At 41.3% G+C, this 15709-nt stretch overlaps 1 protein-coding gene across 4 annotated transcripts in view; it reads left to right on the top strand.

Moving 5' to 3' along the window:
• SHANK3 (SH3 and multiple ankyrin repeat domains 3) overlaps window positions 1–15709 on the top strand; it is a 614328-nt gene that overhangs the window by 92868 nt on the left and 505751 nt on the right. The gene's annotated exons all lie outside the window — the stretch shown is intronic.

Raw genomic sequence — 15709 nt, forward strand, 5'->3', positions numbered from 1 at the left:
AGTCAGCTGACACCCGGCCGCGATCGGCCGCGCTCCCCCCATGAGCGCGGCCGATCGCATATGACGTACTATCCTGTCGGTGGTCATACGGGCCCACCCCACCTCGACGGGATAGTGCATCTAATGTCAGAAAGGGGTTAAAGGGAACCTGTCATCAGGTTTGTCCCACATGAGGTAAAGCCAGTACCTTTCGGCCCTCATATACAGCATTCTATAATGCTTTATATATGCCTCTAATCCATATTTCAACCAAAGAAAAACACCTTTATTATACTCACCTATGAGGTGATCGAGATCGAGTCAGATGGGTGTAGTTGGTCTTGGTCCAGCACCTCCCTTCTTTCAATGCAGTCCTCCTTCTGTGCTTCATGTGGATGACGCCTCCTATGTCATCCACACAATTTCCCCAGCATCACACTCCTGCGCAGGCGTACTTCTCTGGCCTGACTAAGGCAGTGTAAAGCACTGCAATGCGCATGTGTCGGGGCTCTTTGATCTTTCACAGCGCATGCGAACTGCAGTACTTTTCTTTGCCCTGTTCAGGGCAGAGAACTAAGCCTGCGCAGGAGCGCAATGTCGGGGACACTGTGTGGATGACAAAGGAGGCATCATTCTCATAGAACACAGGAGGAGGATGGCACTGAAGGAAGAAGGGAGGTGCCGGACCAAGACTAACGACGCCCATCGAACCCAACTGCCCCGCAGATGAGTATAATAAAGGTGTTTTTCTTTTGTTGCAGGCTGAATTGGGGGTATATATACAGCATTATAGAAAGCTGTCTATGAGGGCTGAAAGGTGGTGGCCGTATCTCATATGGGACAAATCTGGTGATAGGGAATCTGTTAGAATGAGGCTTAAGTGCTCTAGGAATGTGAAAGCACTTCCCAAGCTTCTGCTTGCCGTTTCTATTCACTGCACGGCCTCCATTTCAGCTAGCTGGCTTACCTATAACAATCCAATGAGTTAGCCATCAAGCAGAGGAAGATGGGGATGGCCAGTAGATAAGGCAATGGAGGAAAAGTCTTGGAAAATGCTTGATACTCCTAGAGAACTTAAGCCTCATTTACATATGAATTAAAACAGAGGGTTTTTTAGTCAGGGAGCCAGCGCTGGAGGACAGACAGCGGTAGGTAAGTATCTAGTGTTTGTTTTTTTTTACTTTTAGGATGGTAACCAGGGTAAACATCGGGTTACTAAGCGCGGCCCTGCGCTTAGTTACCCGATGTTTACCCTGGTTACCGGCATCGTTGGTCGCTGGAGAGCGGTCTGTGTGACAGCTCTCCAGCGACCAAACAGCGACGCTGCAGCGATCCGGATCGTTGTCGGTATCGCTGCAGCGTCGCTTAATGTGAAGGGGCCTATAGACTGCATAAGTAAAGATATGGATGTATTATCTTTCAGAGCGCAACATGACCAGATAAACAGTTTGGGGATTGAATACAACTACTACAAAAAATCATATGAAGGTAAATCAAATAACACCCATAATAACTAATAATACCTACTCAAAAGAAGGGTGAAATGAATCAAATAACAAAAACCAATGTAAAAAATATAAATTTTATTAGATAAATATTAAAAGACATATTAAAAAAAGGGGAAAACACAAAACATCAAGGTAATATAGAAATATCCCTATAGTGCAATTCTTGGAGTGGGCTCAGGAACAAAATAATCCACAAATAAAAAGGTAGAAAAAGATGAACCCTCTAATAAGTAGCCAATATTTTTTTGTGCAGACATGCATTCAACAGAATATAATAATGCAATAAAAAAGAGGAAAAAATAGCATAGCATAAATACCCTACATCATAAGACTGTCCATACCCAATGTAATCCTACTAGCTCCAACGCACGTTTCGCCTGGACGTGGCTTTTTCAAGGAGTGAGCACTCCTTGAAAAAGCCACGTCCAGGCGAAACGTGCGTTGGAGCTAGTAGGATTACATTGGGTATGGACAGTCTTATTATGTAGGGTATTTATGCTATGCTATTTTTTCCTCTTTTTTATTGCCTTATTATATTCTGTTGAATGCATGTTTGCACAAAAAAATATTGGCTACTTATTAGAGGGTTCATCTTTTTCTACCTTTTTATTTGTGGATTATTTTGTTCCTGAGCCAACTCCAAGAATTGCACTATAGGGATATTTCTATATTACCTTGATGTTTTGTGTTTTCCCCTTTTTTTAATATGTCTTTTAATATTTATCTAATAAAATTTATATTTTTTACATTGGTTTTTGTTATTTGATTCATTTCACCCTTCTTTTGAGTAGGTATTATTAGTTTGGGGATTGAATTGTATTGATGGATTCCCTTTAAAAGTGAATACTTATTGAACACAATATTAGGGGGCTTGTAATACCACTTACGTACGGTAGTTATGTTCCAACCTACAGAATTATGCCTCCTTCACATGTCCAAGTTACCATCTGGGTGGTATAGTCTTTTGTCATCCATGCTGCTGGTAACAAGCAGACATGTCTCTGCCTGGTTTACATGGACACACGGTCTGTATAAAAACACAGACATGCAAACAGCCCATAGGTTATAATGGGTGTGTGGTATCCTTGGAAAATTAATACAGCACATACAGTAAACATGGACGTGTGAAGGACACCTTAGATTTTTCAAAGGGCTACAACTTTCATTGATTCCAGCCTATTGGGCACTAGGCAGCTATGCATTATTACGCTATGAGTAATGCCCCCTTGTAAAGACAGGTTGCATAAATGGAGTTTTTTTTCTGGTGCTTTCTATCCATATGTTTTCTGCAGGCATCCACACCAAAATACGCAACGACAATTGTCTCCAATGATTGCATTTTTGCCAATTTTGATCTGTCGTCACATGTTTTTAAATGCAGATGTGAAGCTGCGTTTTTTTTAGTACTTAAAAGCTTTGATTTTGCACTTAAAAATGCAAAAAAATTTTTTATATTTTTCCAGGCTCCCCATAGAAACCTATGGAGAAAAAACACACCAAAAAATCCATAGCTGAACAGCAACTTTTAAATGCCAACTGGACAGGAGTTTTCATTAAAATCCATCCACTAATTTTATACAGTTGAACACAACAGAATTTCTAGACACAAAAGCCCTAAATAAAAGGCCAATATCTTTGGAATCCTGTGGCGGTTTAAGAAAAAATATCAAAAAGTGAGATATTAGGAGAAGCAGGAATAAAATCGTAGCCAAAAATGGCCACTTTTGACCAGGTGACAGGTCCCCTTTAACTATAGGATAGTGCTATTTTATAGTACCTATATATCCAGCTGAGGAAGACAAACTGATGCTCCATTCAAATCAACAAAAATAGGTATTGAAGGGTTCTAACTGGTGATGAGTGAATGTGCTCAGATAAGATGTTATCCGAGCATGCTCGGGTGTTGAGCTTCTTCAGCGTGCTCGAAAAATATGTTTGAGTCCCCGCGGCTGCATGTCTCACAGTTGTTCGACAGCCACAACACATGCAGGGATTCCCTGTTTGTTATGCAATCCATGCATATGTTGCTGCTGTCGAACAGCCGTGGGACATGCAGCCGCGGGGACTTGAACATACAGGTGCTTCTCACAAAATTAGAATATCATCAAAAAGTGAATTTATTTCAGTTCTTCAATACAAAAAGTGAAACTCATACATTATATAGAGTCATTACAATCATAGTGATCTATTTCAAGTGTTTATTTCTGTTATTGTTGATGATCATGGCTTATAGCCAATCAAAACCCAAAAGTCATTATCTCAGTAAATTGGAATACTTTATAACACCAGTTTGAAAAATTATTTTAAAATCCAAAATGTTGGCCTACAGAAATGTATGTTCAGTAAATGCACTCAATACTTGGTCGGGGCTCCTTTTGCATCAATTACTGCATCAATGCAACATGAAATGGAGGCGATCAGTCTGTGGCACTGCTGAGGTGTTATGGAAGCCCAGGTTGCTTTGAGAGCAGACTTCAGCTTGTCTCCATTGTTGGGTCTGGTGTCTCTCATCTTTCTCTTGACAATACCCCATAGATTCTCTATGGGGTTAAGGTCAGGTGAGTTTGCTGGACAATCAAGCACAGAGATACTGTTGTTTGTAAACCAGGTATTGGTACTTTTGGCAGTGTGGACAAGGGCCAGGTTTTACTGGAGAATGACATTTCCATCTCCAAAAAGTTTGTCGGCAAAGGGAAGCATGAAGTGCTCTAAAATTTCCTGGGTAGATGGCTGCTCTGACTTCAGTCTTGATAAAACACAGTGGACCTACACCAGCAGATGACATGGCTCCCCAAACCATCACTGATTGTGGAAACTTCACACAAGACCTCAAGCAGCTTGGATTGTGGCCTCTCCACTCTCCCTCCAGACTCTGGGACCTTGATTTCATAATGAAATGCCAAATTTACTTTCATCTGAAAACAACACCTTGGACCATTGAGCGACAGTCCAGTTCTTTTTCTCCTTGGCCCAGGTAAGACACCTTTGGCGTTGTCTATTGTTCATGAGTGGCTGAACACAAGGAGTGCGACACTTGTAGCCCATGTCCTGGATACGTCTGTGTGTGGTGGCTCTTGAAGCAATGACTCCAGCAGCAGTCCACTCCTTGTGAATCTCCCCCAAATTTTTGAATGACCTTTTCTTAACAATCCTTTCAAGGTCGCGGTTATCCCGGTTGCTTGTGCACATTTTTCTACCACACTTTCATTTACAGCAGTGAATATTCCCCTAGACAAAACAAACAACTGTCACTGAATAAAGGTATTTGCAGATGTATACTTTTGATACTGAAGACAAATGGCACAGTTGGAAATCAGATCAGGACTGGCTCTTTTTTAACCCCTTGCCCAAGCAGCCAATTTTCAATTATACATTTGAATTTTTACCTTTTCTTCCAAGAGTCATAACTTTTTTCCTTTTCTGTCAATATAGTGATATGAGGGCTTTTTTTTCTTGGACGAGTTGTAGGTTTTGAATAACAGCATCCATTTTGCCATAAAATGCCCTTTAAATACCAGAAAAAAAAATTTCAAATAGGATGAAATGGGGGGAAAAATCAATTCCATCACAGTTTTTTTATTATTGTTTTTCCAGTCCCTTACATGGTAAAAATGACCTGGAAATATGACTCTCTAGTCCAGTAAAATAATAATGCCGATAACAAACTTGCATAGATCTCTTTTATTAAACCCCCTATGACAGATATATCCGTCATGGAGCACATTGCAGACTTTGGGGCGGGCTCAGAAGCAAAGTTCGCTCTACAGAGACAAAATGCCAGATACAGTGGGTACGGAAAGTATTCAGACCCCTTTAAATTTTTCACTCATTTTTCATTGCAGCCATTTGGTAAATTCAAAAAAGTTCACTTTTTTCTCATTAATGTGCACTCTGCACCCCATCTTGACCGAAAAAACTGAAACGTAGTAATTTTTGCAAATGTATTAAAAACGAAAAGTTGAAATATCACATGGTCATAAGTATTCAGACCCTTTGCTCAGCATTGAGTAGAAGTACGCTTTTGAGCTAGTACAGCCATGATTCTTCTTGAGAATGATGCAACAAGTTTTTCACACCTGAATTTGGGGATCCTCTGCCATTCTTCCTTGCAGATCCTCTCCAGTTCTGTCAGGTTGGATGGCGAACATTGGTGGACAGCCATTTGCAGGTCTCTCCAGAGATGCTCAATTGGGTTTAGGTCAGGGCTCTGGCTGGGCCAGTCAAGAATGGTCACAGAGTTGTTCTGAAGCCACTCCTTTGTAATTTTAGCTGTGTGCTTAGGGTCATTGTCTTGTTGGAAGGTAAACCTTCAGCCAAGACTGAGGTACAGAGCACTCTGGAAGAGGTTTTCATCCAGGATATCTCTGTACTTGGCCGCATTCATATTTCCCTCAATGGCAACCAGTCGTCCTGTCCCTGCAGCTGAAAAACACCCCCATAGCATGATGCTGCCACCACCATCTTGCACTGTTGGGATTGTATTGGCCAGATCTGTGCCTTCCCATAAGGCCAGCGTCACACATAACGAATGAAAAAACCGGTCTGTTTTTTTACGGCCGAGAATCGCACAAATGTTCCCTAACCGTGATCCGTATGTAATCCATTTGCAATGTGAGGATGCAATTTTCTCACATCTTATCATCCGTGTGACATCCGTGTGACATCCATATGGCGAGATTTTCTCGCCTACTTGCAAAATGGAGATATAATGGATCCCAGACCAGAAAATCATGACTAAATAATGTGGAAGCCTATTTATTGGCTCCACAAGTTCCATCCTGCAAGCAAAAAAAACTTGTGTGGTCTCCCACACAATCTTGTTCACCAGAGTGGGAAAGCTGATGGCCGGGGCCGATATTTGCAGCCTGGGGAGGAGTTACTACCCATGGATCTTCCAAGGCTATGAATATCAGCCCGCAGCTGTATATTTAGCCTTTACTGGCTATTCTAATAAGGGGACCCCCCAAAAAATGACTTGGCATCCCCCTATAATTAATAGCCAGAAAGGCTACGCAGACAGCTGCGGGTTGATATTTATAGCCTAGGAAGGGGCCATGAATATTGTCCCACACTGGCTAAAAATACCAGCACCCAGCCACCCCAGAAAAGGCACATCTGTAAGATGCACCAAATCTGGCACTTAGCCTCTCTCTTCCCATTGCCCTGTAGTGGTGGCATATTTTTAATGAAATAATTAAACACACAGGTTTTCCATCTTTATTACACTCTCAATCAAGGCAAAGACCTCGTTCTTCTGTAAGGAATAAAAAATAAAAAAGCAACAATATCCCATACCTGTCCGCTGTACAGTCAAGTCCCACGCTGCAATCCATCTCAAGGGGTTAAATAGTTTACAACCGGGACCATTGCAAAATTCTACTGCCCCAGCTGTAAACCACTGTGTAATGAATAAAAAGCTGCCTGTGCAGCTTCCCCGCCTGACTGGACATGAACTTTCTAGCATGGGAAAGTTTCTGAACTTTTTCTCATGCTGCCTCCTTAGAGTAAACTTGGTCCGAGTGCTATGCGATTTTTTATAGCATAGCACTAGTCCGTATTATATGGTAGTGTGACTCCAACCTAATTCTGTTTCTGATCTTCTTGGCCAGTTCCTTTGACCTTATGATTCTCATTCGGTCTGACATGCACTGTGAGCTGCTGTGAGGTCTTATATAGACAGGTGTGTGCCTTACCAAATCAAGTCCTATCAGTTTAATTAAACACAGCTGGACTCCAACGAAGGAGTAGAACCATCTCAAGGAGGATCACAAGGAAATGGACAGCATGTGACTTAAATATGAGTAGCTGAGCAAAGGGTCTGAATATTTATGACCATGTGATATTTCAGTTTTTCTTATTTATAAAATTTGAAAAAAATTACTACATTTCTGTTTTTTTTCAGTCAAGATGGAGTGCAGAATGAACATTAATGAGAAAAAAATGAACTTTTTTGAATTTACCAAATGACTGCAATGAAACAAAGAGTGAAAAATTTAAAGGGGGTCTGAATACTATCCGTACTGTATTTTATATAGCTAACATCTGCCTCCAACAGCGGTGATTGGCGTACCTGCAAATTGCTGCTGTTAACCAATGGGTTGCTATGACAGCTGGGGGTTGTGTCCTCTTTGATATCCTGCCTGAGAGGACATCATAAAAGACAATGATATCTATTATATACAGCAATGCGGTGGAATGTCTGATTTACTGCAATACCATAGTATGGCGGTATAAAGTGAAAATCACAGTCTCCTAAGATGCTCAGCCTGTGCCGTTGGCTGCTAAAGTAACCCATCACCATAATTGGGTTACAGGGGATTGATGGGAGCTGGAGCATGCGCACATCAGCAACCGATCCATTTAATGTCATCAAAATGGTTAACAGCAGGGTTCTGACCTACGGTCTGTTAGAAACATACTAACTACGTAATCTAGCCAGCATTCACCACATGTGTGCTCAGCTCCAGAGCCCCTCCACATATGGTGACCCCAGCAGAGGTGTATGTAGGTTTTCCATCACCCATGGCAAGAATTCAGTTTAGTACCCCCACACACACACGAAATGCGATAGCATCAGGTGCAATATGCTAATGACCCTCGGTTCCTGCTCTGCTGCAAGCGGGAGCCAAGTGTCACGCGTCTGTGCTCCGAGCCTCTTGCACAGAGAGAATCGGAGCACAGCTGCGGAGGCGGAGAAACTAATTTCTCCATCTCCTCCTCTGTCGGGGTCGCCATATATCGACCGCACTCAGATGATATCAGAGTGCTGTGCGTTCTGTCACTTGCACCCATAAGCTTATATTGGTGTGAGTGAGCCGAGACTCAGGCCAATTGATGGTGACAATCGAAGCATGCTGCAATTGTTCTTGCATGCCAATTCAGCATGAGAAAATAATCACAGATGTGAGCTGCCCCATAAATTAACACTGGTCCGAGTGCTATGCGACCTTTTCTCGCATAGCACTTGTCCATATTCTATGCTAGTGTGACCCCGGCCTCAGGCTGTGTTCACACGCTGCATTTTTGCAGATTTTTTTGTATTTTTTTTTAATGCAAACGAGTGCGCGCCCTTCGGGCGCATGCAGTGATTACGAACCACGCAATGGGGTGTACCCACGCACCAGGCTGGCATATGTGCAGACTAATAGCAAACATAAATACCTGGTGTACCTCTCCTGCCACTCCTACCTTGTGTATAAAAAAGATCTATAGTTAATACTGTTCTGGTAGAGCTATCCGATAGCGCTATCCATGAAGAAAGTGAATGGGTAGAGCTATCCCATAGCCCTTTTCCTAAAGGAAATGAATGGGTAGAGCTATCCAATAGCGCTATTCCTCAATGTTCCTGAGCGTAAGCTATTTCACATGATTGAGTGCACTTGGGATCTTCCCCCAAGGCCCTGCCCATACACAACGTTTGGTCCGTAGACCGCGGCTAAGAGTTAGTACCGCTTTTGTGTACAACATTTTTTGGCTTTTACAATTGTTAAAAAGCTTAATAAAAGACTTCTTTGTATAAACAGTTGACAGTAAACCATTTGTCAACATTAGGAATAAGTTTACCCTGCTTATGTGTGTCAAATACTTTTTGTTGGCTTTTCCTTCCCCTGGAAAAAGCCACATATAACTGCCCATGTGAAAACACTGGGAGAGGCAAATAAATTCCTACAATATCCAAGGACTGTCCCCGAGATTTATTGATGGTCATTGCAAAAGCCAACAGGACAGACAGGAAACTGATGCCGTAGCATCTGGACTGGCAAGTTTTTATCTTTGGAAATCAGGTCAATTCTTGGAATAAGAAATGTCTGACCCTTTGCTTTTCCATTTAAAGCAACGGCATGAATAACGTTTGCTTTTAAGCTTTTCACATAAAGCCTTGTGCTATTACAAAGGCCACGCTTTCTGTTAAGATTACGCAGGAGCATAGCTACAGCTCCTGGTTTCAGATTTAGTTCATGAGGAGGCATCCCAGTGGGATTCAAAGAGTTAAGAAACTCTACAGGGTAATCTGTGAGAATCACACCCTCCTCTTCAGCAATTGTGTCGACGGAGCAATATGTTGAGTGTACACCTTGAACTTGACTAAAAATTTTGTCATTCAAGGTGTGAACGTCATCATTCAATGGCATAAGAATTGCTTTATTGGCAATTGCTTCTACCGTTGCATCGGTAATCTCAATTAAGTCGCCAAAAACAGCTGTAATTGAATCACCCTCTTCAATAAAAGAATTTGGGATTTCAATTGTGTCTTCTGGTAGACTATATACATTTGACAACTCTCCATTGCCAAGTTTCAGTAACCATGAGTTGTACTCAACTTCGTCCTGAGACGTTCTCATATTCTGTTGTAACTGAAACCGTGAAAACTGATTTTAGGATTTTGAGTATTTAATGGTGGACTGTACAATTTGGGCTCTTTTTCCATCTTCCACTATTGATAGGGTTTAACGAAAGTCACCACCGTTTATGAAAACTTATCCACCAAATGGTCTTTTTTTTCCACATATGTCTTGGAACAAATTATCCACAGCGTTCATATTAAAACACGGAATCATTGTTACTTCGTCTCAAATAACGACAGATCACTCCCTAAGCTCCTTTGCTTGAAGTGAGGTTGTCTTAATTTTTGACACTGTGGTCTCATTTGTTGTAATTCCAAGGCCAAACTTGGAATGGTAGTTGCTATCCTTTTGTAGTAATGTAGCCGCCAATCCAGTGGAGGCTACTGAGCAAATAGACTTCTTTTCTGCTTGTAGTGTCTTGTGCAAGCAGTTGTACAAAAATGTCTTCCCACTGCCTCCTGGGCGGTCCAGAAAAAAACAGTGTGAGCTAGTGTCGTCTGACTGTGATGCAGCATTGACTGCTTGCATAATTGCATCGAAAGCTGATTTCTGAGCTTCATTAAGCATATCTTTCAATTGCTCAGCCTCCTGCTTTATTACAGCATAATTCAGTTGGTCCAGTATTTCATCTGGAACATTTACTGGAGTTGGCAATCCATAGTGAGCACAGGACTTTTTATTGCGTAAGAGCACTTCATTAATATCATGATGAGCCAGATGCTCAGCAATTTCTGGAGTATACCGCCTGGTGTAATCCTCCATAAATTCGGTTTTATATTTTTGCCATAATGCCAATGGTTTAGCTGGTTCCCCATATACACAAATTATAGCAAATAATTTGCGAAGTTGGTAGGGCATTTGGAAAACGATTGCATCCGTTATACTGTCTTCCCATTGGGAATCGTCTTCCAAAAGATGAAGATCAATGCATGCATTTTTATACGTGTCATGTATGACTCCATTGACAGTCCTTAAGTCAGCATAAGACTTTGCTCCTCTTATGTGAAGTAAAAGGAGTCTTAGGTAATACAGCTCACCATCTGTTAAAGAGACTGTATAAATTCAGGCAATTGTTTTCCCAAATTGAGCGCATCGTTTTTCATCCTTCTAGTACAGCTTTTCTATCCCAGACATAGTGTTCAGGGACTTCACTGTACAAATACTGACGGGCGGAAGCGTCAACTCTGTTTAGCTCAAAATAAGCCTGCAGAGTAGAGGCTTTTGAGTCTTAAATAACCATATCCACATTACCATCTTTGAAAAACACTTGCTGCATGTTTTCAAGGTGAACAGCAAGCCTTTTAATGGTATGTGAAGCATCATGCATTTTATTTTTTCTAATTCTCCATATGCCCTCAGGGGCGGAGAATCTAGGTACATGGCTGGTTCATTCCAGTTTAATGTATCAAACTTGATATTGGCACAGTCATGTCCTTTGTATACATATTTGAAAAGATATTTAACATTTTTTATTGAAGCACATATCTCAACATTGATAGGGCAATTGTACTTGAGTAATAAATTAGGGTTGTATGGAACTACCCATCTATTGTCGATTTCTCGCATTCCTCATCTGGTTTTCCCAGTATTGCGTCGACGGTACTGTGGATAACCATCAATATTGGGGTTTATCTCTGTTTTAAATTCCTTTGAGAATTTGTTTGTGCACTGACCATCTGTCATGCATATAGCACCAGGTTGATCTTCGCCACATGGGCCATGAATCATGTGCTTCATCACTGCCTCATGCAGTTTTGGATTTGCTGTCTCATTTGGGATTTCAGCAGAGACCAATTTGTCAATTATTTCTTTGTCCCTCAGTTTATCTTCCTCTCCGAGGATAAAGAGCATGTGAGTGTGTGGTAGTCCACGCTTTTGAAATTCTATTACATGCACATAGGCAACTACATGGCCAAAAATTTGTTTTTTCAAAATCTCGTTACGCACGGCTTGGAGTTTGATTTTAAATACTCGTGCAACCAAATCTGGTCTGAACTCTGGCCTTTGCCATGGTTTTAAGTTTTTAGCAACTTCCTTTCACTTTGGGTTACAAGTCATCGTAATAAAAAGATCTGGCTTTCCGAATTTTCGGACAATTGTCATGGCATCTTGGTAATTTTGCTGCATAGCTCTTGGGCTTCCAGTGAAAGTGGACGGTAAAATTACTGGTGTCCCAGCTTTTAGCCCTTGGAGTAATGCAGCATTATGGATATGATCCATAATGCTGGCATAACTGCCGACACGTAATGCCTTTTGATTTTGTTTTATATATTCGATCCTGTCGGATTCAATTTTGACATAACTGTCAACGATAAATTGTTGCATCAACTTCCCAGCATTTAAAAGGGGATTGAACTCGTCACGAATAGCAAGCCTGTATGCATAGTACTGCAACAGGGTGATTTTTTCTTGTCAATCTTGATCCACTGGTATGGATGGTAGATGAATGTCACCAATTCCTTGATGTTACACGCTTAGGGCAATTGGAGTTGTCAAAATTATTGTCCATCCACTGTTCCCATATGGGAATAGAAGTGGATATATCATTGCATCACACTTTCTGTGAAGAAAGCTGATTTGAACAGTTTGTTTTTCACTTTTGAGGTGAACTCTGATGTCCCTATTAAATGGGGGTTCACCCAGTGCATTTTGATAAATTATAGCTACTTCATTGCACCTTGGTGCATTGTAGCGCCTCTGGTCATCATTGTAGTCATTTATAATTGACATTGTTATTTCAAGAGGATCGCGATTTTCTAATTCAGCAATCCTCTCTTCCTCTATTTCAAATTCCCTCATGATTGTGAAGGTTCTTGCGAGTGGCTATCATTTTCTCTCCAAGAGATGATAGCAGTTCTAGGAGGCACTTTTAATTTGCTTGACTTCTTGTACTTAATGCTTCTTCACTGTCCAAGATATAAATCTGGGCAAACTTGGGAGTACCACCCACAGCGGGATGCAATGGGGCAGTTCTGTGGTAAATTTGTCCATAAATTCGAAAACAGTATGGACCATGCCCAGGAGGTGGCGCTACTTGTGCTCCCATTGATGCCAAAGCAAGCGAGCTATTGTATTGCCTTATATTAGCCATAAAGTTATTGAAGTGGTGATGCTCTCCTTTCATCAACTTGACTAATTGATCATCCATACGAATGGGACGTAATTGGATGCGCCCTCTCTTGCAGCAGGAAGGGAATGTTTTGTCCTGCGCCATTTTGTTTTTGAAATTTTTAGATTGGCAGAACTGACATCGAAATGGCAGTTTGCCAGCATAGTGCTCTTCAATACGTGTCTCATCAATTTGATTGAGAAGTCCTCTAGTGGCAAAAGTAACTTGCCGTCGTCGAGTGGCTCTTGCATTTTGGACACGTATTCTATCTTGTTCTCTTTTTTGTGTAATATGTGCATCACTTTGTGCATTACGTGTTGCTCCTTGTCGTGCAGCATTAGATGCTCTACATGATTCAGTTACTTCATTCGTTTCTCTTGCTCTGGCCGCCTTCTGTCAGGCTGCATCAGCAGTTCTTCCACAATTTTGTTCATCTTCTGTTTCATTAAGATGCAGGTTACGCATCCGTATGCGATTCGCTTCTCTACGTGCAGCAGCGTGCTCAATTTGATCCATCTTTGCAATCTTGCCTCACAGTGTTGCCTCACAGGCTAACATTCCAAAAAGGCTCATGCCTTAACTCGCCACCAGGGGGAGCTCCTCTCCTTAGGTATCCATGGTTACACCCAACTGTGGATGACTCATTGTGCACAGACACATGGACACGTCCAAATTAGGTATATTGATTTTCAGCTGAATTTCACAGTACCAGCAAAGTCTATGAGATTTCAGAAATCTCATGCACACACACTGATTTTTTCCCTGACTGTTTTGACATAAGAGCTTGGTTTTTGCAAAATGCAGCGTGTCACTTCTATTAGTGTTTTTTTCAGCATTTTTCACTAATTGAAAGCAATGTGTTGTGCAAAAACGCTGAAAAACTAAGCACAAAAAGCAGGTATCAGGTTTTTGGTGGCAAAACCTGATAAAGAGGAATCAGAATTTTTTGTTTATGCACTAAACTTAGATAAATGTAGCCTGACAAAAATGCAGTAAAAAATCGCAGCAAAGACTAAGTAGACCTGCTTTTTATAAGCAGCTGAAACGTTGCTTGAACTTGGCATAAAAAAACGCTGCAAATACGCAACATGTGAATATAGCCTTACAGTCATGTGCCAACAAATTGCTCTTCCTAATTCTCTCAATGTTCAGTGAAAAACTGACAGAAGCAGGAAGAAAAGCTTTTAGTCACGTGACCGTAAGTATGAAAATCGCATACTGGTGAAGTGGCTATGTGATGACTGATGGACCCTGCAAGCAGAGCTTAATCCTGACAGTGAGCATATTACACTCTGTTAGGATTGGCATGCTACAGGGCTTCATTTTATAATTAAAGGGTGCGTCCAGGTTTGAGATGTTTTACTGTGGAGAGACACCTCTGACAGCCGCATCATGCAGCCCGACAGCGCCTCCCTGCCCTGCCCCACCTGCCACCCTTCCCTAAATACCTCTCCGGACCCCAACAGTGACATACATGTACGTCATTTTGCGCTAAGGGATTAATGAATGGTTATGCAAGTAGGGCACAAGTGAAAAAACAGACAAAGAAAAAAGCACATGGCACAAGCCACATATTGCCATCCACTTATACTGTACATGTTGCCTCGGTTTGCTCTACATCATTTTTTTCACATAACTTATCTGGGCATGCAGTAATGCAGGTATGTGCCTTGGTACTTCCCTCTATGAGTCATGGTAGAAAGCTGCTGTAAATTTCACAGGGAGACATGTATTTTTTTCCATACCAAGCCACTGAGGCACAAATGCCAGGCACTTCCCTGACAATCACACAAATGGCTATTGTGATGTGTAGTAAGATTGGTTGTTCTGTGATTATAATAATGTATTCTAACCCACTTTTTTGTTAAGTAATTGTAGTAGTTTTTCTTTTCATGTCTCTTTAATTTTATCGGTGCCATTGTGAAAAATGGTATCTAATTACAGCGCTGTGAAAAAGTATTTCTTGCTGATGGCACTTATTATTGCATACAGTATGTGTCAATCTCAATGGCCTCTAATTGTTGCTGAGTAATTTGAATATACATACAATACATTTTATAATTAATATTACATTTACTAAAGGAAAGATATCTAGGATTTGAATCATCCGTATATAAAATGTAACTGCCCTGTTTCTCCAACTTTAAAGAGCAAAAAAAAATGTTTTTATTAATGTGCAAAATGTCCTTCAGGGTTTCTTTGTACAAGTAGGTTTTCATACAGAAACACCTATCAAGTTCATGGCATGGGCTGCAGTACTAACGTCACGTTGACAGACAGTGAGTGGGCTCAGCAGCTCTTTCTCATGTACATAGAACACACTGTTAAGAGACATTGAGCTCACTGATTGGTTGCCGGGAGCAGTGGCAAAACTCTCTGGTGGGCTCAAGGAAAGTGAGTACAGCACTGTTTGTTTCTCTATAATAGCCTGAAGCTGGGGATTAACTTTTAGTGAAAGTCAATAACTCCTTTTTAGTATCCTGAGATTAGAGGGTTAAATAGCCATGTTCAAAGGAATTGTCATGATTCCACCACTCATTGTGTCTAACACCTTGTGCTGAAGACAGCTCTCATCATTGTCGCCTGGTCTCCCTGAGATCAGCGAAACCAGGAGACAATAGCGGAAGTTGGATTCAGCACCCACTCTGTACGTCGTGTGTAAAATAAATAATTAAAATTGGTGTGGGCTCCAGCGCAAACTTTGATAGCCAGCAGAGGGAAAGCCCATGGCTGGGGGCTGATGTTACTAATTTGGGAAAGGGGACAAT

This window comes from Ranitomeya imitator, chromosome 4 (genome assembly GCF_032444005.1).
Source record: "Ranitomeya imitator isolate aRanImi1 chromosome 4, aRanImi1.pri, whole genome shotgun sequence".
Taxonomy (NCBI): Eukaryota; Metazoa; Chordata; class Amphibia; order Anura; family Dendrobatidae; genus Ranitomeya; species Ranitomeya imitator.